The following is a 9,999-nucleotide window of genomic DNA, read 5'->3' on the forward strand; positions in this document are numbered from 1 at the left end:
GGCTGGGAAATAACATATATTCATCCTGGTACATAAACTGGCAAAAGGAAAAATCAGAAAAAAAGAAAGGATTACCTTTTTGTTGGCCCATGTTTTCTGGATATCATCACGTGGATATACATCAATGAAGAATTTTAAAGATGTTAACTTGGTTCCTAAAAACATAATCGCATAAGACTTTTTGCATATTTCAAAAGGATGCAAAACTTTCCAGGTAAACTATGATTATTATATGTATTTCACTATGCAAATGTTATATCCATATGTAATAAGGCATATGTAAGATTCATTCTAAGAAGCCTAAATTCAGTAGAGTGCAAATATAAAATGCTTTTCTTTCTGGCGTAACTGTCTTAACTCTGATTCACTGAATCTCCCTTCATCTCTTAATGGTAGTTTTGAATTGACTTCATTAGTAAGAAGCCCAGATCCATTTAAAACCTCATTTTCAGTTCCTCTAACCTTGCATGTAGCTCAGGCATTGGAATGAGGGCCTGAAATAGAGAAGGGATATGGTCTCCTTTCTTCCTTTTGGATGGGGACTTGTACTAGAGGCAGAGATATAAAGCAACAAGGGTCTCCTCCCTTCAATGCTTCAGTGATGGTCTTCTCTTGGCCAATGCTGTTGACCAGTCTCTGTGTAGCAAGCACCCTAACACTGACTCTTCCATCAGGGTATCTCTGAGAGTTCTTTAAGGACTCCTGTAGGGTCTCCCCACAGTAGAGTTTCCTGATAAGGAAATACCAGTTCATACTTTGCTGTCCTACTGCCCTCTTCATTGCTACTCCTGGCATTATGACCGCAGCCTCTTGAGTAGGGTACTGGCAAGAAAGCTCAAGTCTAACTACTTTCCCTGGTAGCCTCTCAACCCCTGGGAGACCCACACAGCATTGCCATGCCACAAAATGGGGATAGGATGCTACTCTGCCTCACTCATCAGCCTCATTATCTCACTTGAATTCTCCATTCCCTTATTTTCATTGGCACTGAAGTCAGATTGGCTGTTTAGATGACTAAGATATAAGATGTCATTCTCCTCTCTAAATCCTCTGTAGGTGGTCCTCAGGGTAATCCATCTTTGGTTTCAAAGGTAAAACCATGGTAGTTTTCACTAGGTACTGGGGATTGAACCTAGGTCCTCTGGTATGCTAGGCAAATGCTACACCACTGAGCTACATCCCCATCCTGCCTATAAATATGAACACTAAATCACATCCCCAAAATATTAGCTCTATTTTGGAAAATCCAAAACTTATCATTTGCTGTTGAATAAGAGTATATTAAAAAACTAAGGTTTTTTAAATGATCTATTTAATTTACATTCATTGATTAATCTGTCAAAATTATTTTGACATCATCAACCTATTGAAATTTGAAAGACACATAAATCTAAGTTTGTGTTGTCACAACAGAATTATTTATTGTGATCTTTAAGTACACAACTGTAACAAACTCTACAATTTCTACTTTTAAGGAATAAATAGCAGTTGATGTATTTTGGCTACTTAAAACATTCAGACTCATAATTATTTCTAACTTTTAATCTTCAAAATGTGAAATGATCTTGAAAAAAGCATTTAAAGATGACTATCAATCAAGCAAATGTCTTTTGAAAGGTTTCTTCCATATATTTATATGGCCCTTTACCAGGTGAAAAGAGTTTTCCTATGTATTATTTTATTCGATATGTGATGTTCTCTGTGACAGAAGCAGAGCAAATAAGGAAAATGAGGCTCCATAACAGCCAGAGACTTGCTGAATATTCGAGTAACTGGCAGAGCGAAAAGGAAAATATGGATCTTCTAGTTTGCTGAAGTCCTTCCACCCTGAGAAGCTGCTTCAGAAATCCACGGAGCTATCAGAAATCCTAAGGGAACTTCTCATCTATGCCCCTGTCATCAATCAGTTAAAATCAGCGATTTAAAACTATATTACAATATTTTTTTCATTTACCTGGATATGGTGGCCCATGCCTATGATCCCAGATACTCAAGAGACTGAGGCAAGAGAGTTCCAAGTTTGAGACCAGCCTCTGTGACTTAGCAGGACACTGATTCAAAGCAAAAAAAAATAAAAAGGGCTGGGTGATGTAGTTCTGAGGTCAAGTGTTTCCGGAGTCAATCCCCAATACCAGAAAGAAAATAGAGATTTTTTTTTTCATTTACTTACTTGCTCTTTCAGAAAGTATGTGCTGAGCACATACTGTGTGTGAAGCATTGTACCAGTACCTGGCATGCAGTTATGGGTAAGCTAGACAAGGGTCCTACTCTCCTGGAATTTACAGTTCAATTGTGGAGACAGATACTACTCATATAATTACAAAAGTAAATATAGAGTCACCAGCTGTGAGGAACACTCTAGAATGAGAGCAGCATGCTCTGAAAATTGCCTAACAATTTTCAGATAAGGCATCTCCTTATCTGAAACATCAGAGATGGGTGGGATAGGAGGAAGGGGTAGGGAAGACAAAGTATCCCAAGCCAGAAAGAGACACAGCCAGCCAAAAGAATCACATAAACCACAGTCCTGGATCAAGAAGATCAAGAAGGAAAAGTGAGCATATTCCATGATAGCAATTTTATTTATGCAAAGGGGAAAAAGTCTAGCAAGAAATACACGAAAATGTTAATGATGTTGTCTTCCAGGGAGAGACTGGTAATGTTTTCTCATTTATGCTTTAATTATTTAATGTTCCAAATTTTCTACAAAGAAAAATATAAGCTTTGTAATCTGGTGGAGAGGGTCAAAATAGAAAATGAGACCCAGAAGACCCGTGTGTGAGGAAAGAAGTTGAACCCTCTCCCAGTCACTTCAAAAGTACAGGAGCTGGAGTTTGAATATAGAAGCCAACAGTGAAAGAACATACATAACTGACTTTGACTCTTTATGATTTGCCAAGCACTATCTCACACTCTTTTTGCCTAGAACATACAGATAATGGTGCCCCACTGGCACCAATTTCCCTCTGTGTTTCTTTCACTCACACTGACCCAATGAGATGGATATCATAACCTCAGTTGACTAATGAAAAAGAAAGTGGAATTTAAGGAGAATTCAAGTAATTTGCTCAAAGTCAGACACTATTAAGTGGGAGAGCTGGGATTAAAATTTAAAGGTCCAACTGACTCCAGAGGAGTTCTTAGAACTCCTGTCATCTAGGTAAATGTGATGGAGAGTATTTATATTTAAAAATTTCCCATAATAATTGGAAAGAAGATAGGATTGTGCTGATAAGATAGTACGAGGCCTATACAGAGCACAGGGGGGGTTTTTTTGTTTGTTGGTTGGTTGGTTTTTGGTTTTTGGTTTTTTGGTTTTTGGCACTGGGGATTGAACTCAGGGACACTCAACCACTAAGCCATATCCCCCGCCCTATTTTGTATTTTATTTAGAGACAGGGTCTCACTAAGTTGCTTAGCACCTTGCTATTGTTGAGGCTGGCTTTGAACTTGCAATCCTTCTGCCTCAGCCTCCCAAGCCACTGGGATTACAGGCATGTGCCACTGCATCCAACAAGAACACGGTATTTTTAAAAATTTTATATTTGTTCTTTTTATATATACTCAACAATAGGATGTATTCTGACATATTATACATACACAGAGCATAACTTATTCCAATTAAGATTGCACTCTTGCAGTTGTATATGATGTGGAGTTTCACTGGTCATGTATCCATATATGAACATAGGAAAGTTATGCCAGATTCATTCTACTGTCTTTCCTATTTCCATCCCCTCACCCTTCCCTTCATTCCCCTTTGTATAATCCAAAGTACTTATATTCTTCCCTGCATTACCTACAGGAAACTTAAAGAACTAAAAATACTTCACACAAAAGAAATGCCCCCAGTGTTAGCATCTGCATATCAGAGAACATTTGACCTTTGGTGTTGGGGGATTGGCTTATTTCACTTAGCATTATAGTCTCCAGTTTCATCCATTTACCAGCAAATACCATAATTTCATTTTTTTATGGCTGAGTATGTCCATTCTGTATATATATACCACATTTTATTTATCCATTCATATGTTGAAAGGCACCTAGGTTGGGTTCATAGCTTAGCTATTGTGAATTAAGCTGCTATAAACATTGATGGGGCTGTGTCACTGCAATATGCTGACCTTAAGTCCTTTGGATATTTGCCAAGGAGTGGGGATAACTGGGTCAAATGGTGGATCCATTCCAAGTTTTCTGAGCAATCTCCATACTGCTTTCCAGAGTGGTTGTAACAATTTGCAATCTTACCAGCAATTTACGAGCATACCTTTTCCCTCACATCCTTGCCAACATTTATTGTTACTTGTAATCTTGATAATTGATTGCCACTCTGACTGGAGTGAGATGGAGTCTCAGTGTACCTTTTTTTTTAATTTTTTTTAGTTGTTGATAAATCTTTATTTTATTCATTTATTTTTATGTGGTGCTAGGAATTGAACCCAGTACCTCACACATGTGAGGCGAGCATTCTACCACTGAGCCACAACCCTAGCCTTCAGTGTACTTTTAATTTTCATTTCTCTAATTACTAGAGATGGTGATGATTTTTTTTCATATATTTGTTGACCATTTGTATTTCTTCTTCTGTGAAGTGTCTGTTCAGTTCCTTTGCCCATTTATATCAATAAATAAATGGGTTATTTGGGGGGTTTTGTTGTTGTTTTTGTTTTGTTTTGTTTTTGTTTTTGGTGTTAAGTTTTTTTAGTTCTTTAAGTATCCTGGAAGTAATGCAGAGCACAGTATTTTAAAACACATATGGCACCAGGGATTGGTTTAAGTGTATTAGCAATCTTGTCTAATTCTTCATAATCACTTCATAACATGGTATTGTTATCAGCTTTCTATCACTGTTACAAAATGCCTGAGAAAATCAGCTTAAGGGCTGGGAATGTGGCTCAGGCGGTAGCGCGCTCGTCTGGCATGCGTGCGGCCCAGGTTCGATCCTCAGCACCACATACCAACAAAAATGTTGTGTCCGCCGAGAACTAAGAAATAAATATTTAAAAAATTCTCTCTCTCTCTCTCTCTCCCCTCTCTCACTCTCAAAAAAAAAAAATCAGCTTAAAATAAGGAAAGATTTCTTTTGACTCACATCAGTTGGTCCTGTTGCCTTTGAGCCTGTGGTCAGGCAGTATATCATGGTGTAACCAGAGGAAACAGCTCACCCCAAGGCAGCCAGGAAGCAAAGAGAGGAGGGAGAGGCCAGGGTTCCAATACCCTCTTCAAAGGTACATCTCCAATGACCTAACTTCCTTTCACTAGGCCCCACCTCCTAATGTCTCCACTAACTCCCAATAGCAACACAGCTCACCACCAAGCCTTTAACATATGAGCATTGGGGGGACACACTAGATCCAAATTCAGGTGGTATTATTATTATTCCCAGTTTTCAGATAAGGAAATTGAATTACAAAGAGGGAAAGCAATTTGTCCAATATCACACAGAACTTGTTATTTATTTAATTATTTTCTTCTCTTGGTACTAGGAATTGAACCTAGGTACACTTTACCACTGAACTACATCCCCAGTCCTTTTTATTTTGAGACAAGATCTTATTAAGTTGCTCAGGCTGGCCTCAAAATTGTGATTCTTCTAACTTGGTGGGAATCCAGGTATGCACCGCCACACCTCGCCAGAGCTGGTACTTGAATAGGCAAGCTGGCACCAGAATCTTTATACCTTATCACCAAGGTATACCTCATCTCCTAAATTCTTCACTGACTCTTTTTTTTTTTTTGGGGGGGGGGGGTGGTGCTAGGGATTGAACCCAAGGTCTTTTCTACCAACTGAGCTATATCCCCAGCCCTCTTCACTGACTCTCTTGGTCCTCTCTCTAAATGAATGATCTATTTCCTAAACTTCTTTCCATGGATTGGTGTCTCTGCTTAGATAGGTGAAAAACAAGTTTCCTTTAAAAACTTGAAGCAGGTAGGAAAGAATTGAACAACAGGTACCAAAACACTGTTAGAAAGAAGAAATCACATTCCACCATCTTTCTAACCCCATACCCACTCCCTTCCCCTTCCACCCCTCTGCCCTATCTAGAGTTTGTCTATTCCTCCCACGGTCCCCCTCCCTACCCCACTATGAATCAGCCTCCTTATATCAGAGAAAACAGTTGGTATTTGGTTTTATGGGATTGGCTAACTTCTCTTTGCATTATCTTCTCTAATCCCATCCATTTACCTGCAAATTCTACGATTTTGTTCTCTTTTATTGCTGAATAATATTTCATTGTGTATATATGCCACATATTTTTTATCCATTTATCTATTAAAGGGCATCTAGGTTGGTTCCACAGTTTAGCTATTGTGAATTGTGCTGCTATAAACATTGATGTGGCTGTGTCCCTGTAGTAGGCCGTTTTATCCAAAGTGCATGTATAAAGACATGAATTGGTGTGAATATACTCTGTATACAACCAGAGATATAAAAATTGTGCAATAAGAATTGTAATGCACTCTGCTGTCATATATAAATTTTAAAAAAGTAAAACTACAAAAATAAAAGAAAGAAAAAGAAAAGAAAGAAGAAATCACTTCTGGTATTCAGCAGCACAATGAGGTGACCATAGTTTACAATAACCTATTATAAATTTATGAAGATCTAGAAGAGAAGAGTTCAAAGACTTCAAACATAAAGCAATGTTGAAGGGATGCAAATCCTGATTTGATTAGTGCACACTGTATTCACGGGTTGGGACACCACAGTGTACCCCATTAATATTTATGTACAATTCATACCTGATAATAGAAATAAGAAAATGCATTCTTTCTCATGGTTTTTAAAAAATAAAGTTTTACTTATTTTATTCATTAAAAAAAGGAAAGAAACCCCCTTGAGGTTCTGAAACAGCTTGGAAAAAAGTCTGGTCCTGATTCTTACAAACAGAGCTAACCAATAATAAATTGATTATTAATTAATAAATAAAAACTGAGCTCTAAATTGCCCCAAAGTAGTTTGCTTTATAAAACCAAGTGTCCAGAAGGGACTTGCTTGCCTACCATGGATGAGGCACTGGGTTCTATCCTCAGCACCACATAAAAATAAATAAATAAAATAAAAGCATGCTGTCCATCTACAACTACAAAAACAAATTTACTAAAAAAAAGAAAGAAAGAAAGAGAAAAAGAAAAGAAAGAAAAACAAAACAAAAATTGTACACCTTAGTGCTTCTAAAACTGTACCATACATCAGAATCACTCAGAAAAAGTGTTAAAATACAGATTGATAGGCCCCACCTCTAAGAATTTGAATTCTAACAAGTCCCAGATGATTCTGATGATGCTGATGCTGGTGCAGATGCTGCCGGTGGGGGAACCACACTTTGAGAACCATTAATATACTGGTTCTCAAACCATCATGAATTTTATAAGAGTCCTTGTACCACAGGTCTGAAACTGAGAGTTCTTGTCATCTTAGACCCCATGCTCCATAACCAGGTTCTAGAGTAGGTAAATCATATGGAAAAAGAGTTTTGTTTTCAAACCTGCAATGAACCAGAAGTATTTGATAATAATAATAATAATAATAATTATTATTATTATTATTATTATTATTTTGGGATAATGTAAGTTTTAATGTTTTACTTTCTTTTTTTTTTTCTTTTTTATTTATCATTCTTTTGGGGAGGAAGTTCTGATTTGGATAATTGTTTTTAATGTTGAAGAGAAAACAAAATATACCGATGGTTTAAAATGTCAGAGTTATATTAATGCCAAAATACCTATTAAGTCACCTACACATGTGACGAATAAGTTTCATTTTACAGTTGAAGTTACAAAGGAGGTCCCCAAATCTGAAGAGGTGAGTTAAGTAGCACCTGAGCGCCCTCTAGAGGGAAATAAGTTATTGGGCTATTCTGCATTGCCTGAAGGCTGCAGAATTTATTGCTAAACAATAAATAAGATTTCCCTTATGTTTTTAGCCCTCTGAAGTTGATGAACATTTGTGTATTGAAGACAAATATAAAGAAAAATAGTGACTTGAGATGGGAGATTTTAAAGAACGCTGGTATAAAATAGAAAGAAGCTAAATTTTAGATCATGTAAATTTGTTATTCCTCAAATTTTCAGTCACTAGTTGAAAGCATCCATTGATGATCCTTGCCTGAACAAATCATTATTAATATTGCAGAAACATTTTAATTTATACCACAAAATCTAGATCACATTAATGCCATGTCAATTTACAAATACAAAATTCTCATAAACACTTGAGATTATCTCAATTTTGAATATTCTACTGATCTGACTAGAAAATGACTAAGACTTTTCTTGAAGTCACAGCCTTGTTTTTATTTATCTGAAAATTTGTAAGACTAACTTTTTTATTTTGTAAAGTGTCCTAACACTATGCATGGATTGAAATTATTATTAGTCTACCGTATAACTTTATGTTCAGAGTCAGATCTAAAGGATTTAGTTCAAAACATTTTTAAACAACAGGTAATCTCTAGCACTTGCTTGGTTACCAGAAAACCATAGCTGGGATATTATACTAGTCATGATAAAATATCACTATCAATATAATGATAATAATATCAATATTTTTCTTACCAATCCTCAACCCACTGGGAGAGATAATGAGTTATATTTTTGAATGAATATATTTTTAGCATAGAAACTGATTAGATTTCACAGTGTTTCTTTCCTTTTGGAATTTTAATAATAGTATCCAGGTTTATTGGATGTTATGTGCTATTCATAACCACTTTATGTTTCTATTTTACACATAAAAAAACTCAGCCTTCCAGTGGTTGAAACATTTACACAAGATCACACAGCTAGTAAAGGCTGGAGAAAAATTTAAGCACAAGGTGTCTTTACACTCCTAACCAACCAGTATGCCCACTACCTCCCTTTTCATTAATTTTTTTGTGTCTCCTTAGCAGTGACAAAGAAAAAGACAAATGGAGACACAAGTAGACTTCTATTAAAACATTCCCTTGGTCCCTTTACCAGAGATTATCTTCATAAACGTGTTTTTCTATTAGTCTCCTTTATTTCTGTAAAGGCAACACCATCTTCCCCATTCCTGATAATCCAATCATTAGTAACATATGACCTAGACCCTACTTTTTTTTTTTTTTTTTTTGGTACTAGGGATTGAACCTAGGGGCACATATCACTGAGCCACATACTCAGCCCTTTTTCTGTATTTTATTTAGAGACAAGTTGACAAGTTGCTTATGGCCTCACTAAGTTGCTGAGGCTGGCTTTGAACTTGTGATCCTCCTGTCTCAGCCTCCTGAGTCACTAGGATTACAGGCATGCACCACCATGCTCATCTGAACCCCACTTTCAAATGCAATGACTACCCAATCATTTTTTATTCACTGATCCCTCTCCAATGTTCTGCTTCCGGGCTCAGCATCCCGACTCAATCCCATCAATCTCTCTACCTCTAATTTATTTTAAGTGATACCTGAGATTATTCTTCCCTAATCATGACTCTATTCAAATTGTTGTCCAGGGCTTACTACATACAGAACCCCAAGGCCTCTCATACCTGGCTCCAATTTGCCAATAGAGCCACATCCCTCCCTCATCTTGTTTAACATACTCTTTATTCACAAACAGGAGGTCTCTTTGGTTCTCAAACTTTATCTTTTTTAAATATTTTTATTAGTGCGTTATAGTTATACATAACAGTAGGGTTCATTTTTACATAATCATACAGGCATGGGACACAATTTGCTCTACTTCAGCCTCCAGTACTTTCTCTTTCCCTCCCCTCTCCCCTCCCCTTGTTCCCCTACCTCTATTCTGCGGTCTTCCTTCTATTTATTTATTGTTTTTTTAGTTGGTGCTTTATAGATACACATAAAGGTGACATTCACTATGGTATATTCATATATGTACATAGAATTATTTGTTCAATTTCATTCTGCAGTTCTTCCCTTTACTGCCCCTCCTCCCTCTTCCTCTACCCCCTTCCTCTACTCCACTAGTCTCCCTTCTATTTTCATGGGATTCCTCCCTGCTCACTTTTTTTTT

Source organism: Ictidomys tridecemlineatus, chromosome 12 (genome assembly GCF_052094955.1).
Source record: "Ictidomys tridecemlineatus isolate mIctTri1 chromosome 12, mIctTri1.hap1, whole genome shotgun sequence".
Classification (NCBI taxonomy): domain Eukaryota; kingdom Metazoa; phylum Chordata; class Mammalia; order Rodentia; family Sciuridae; genus Ictidomys; species Ictidomys tridecemlineatus.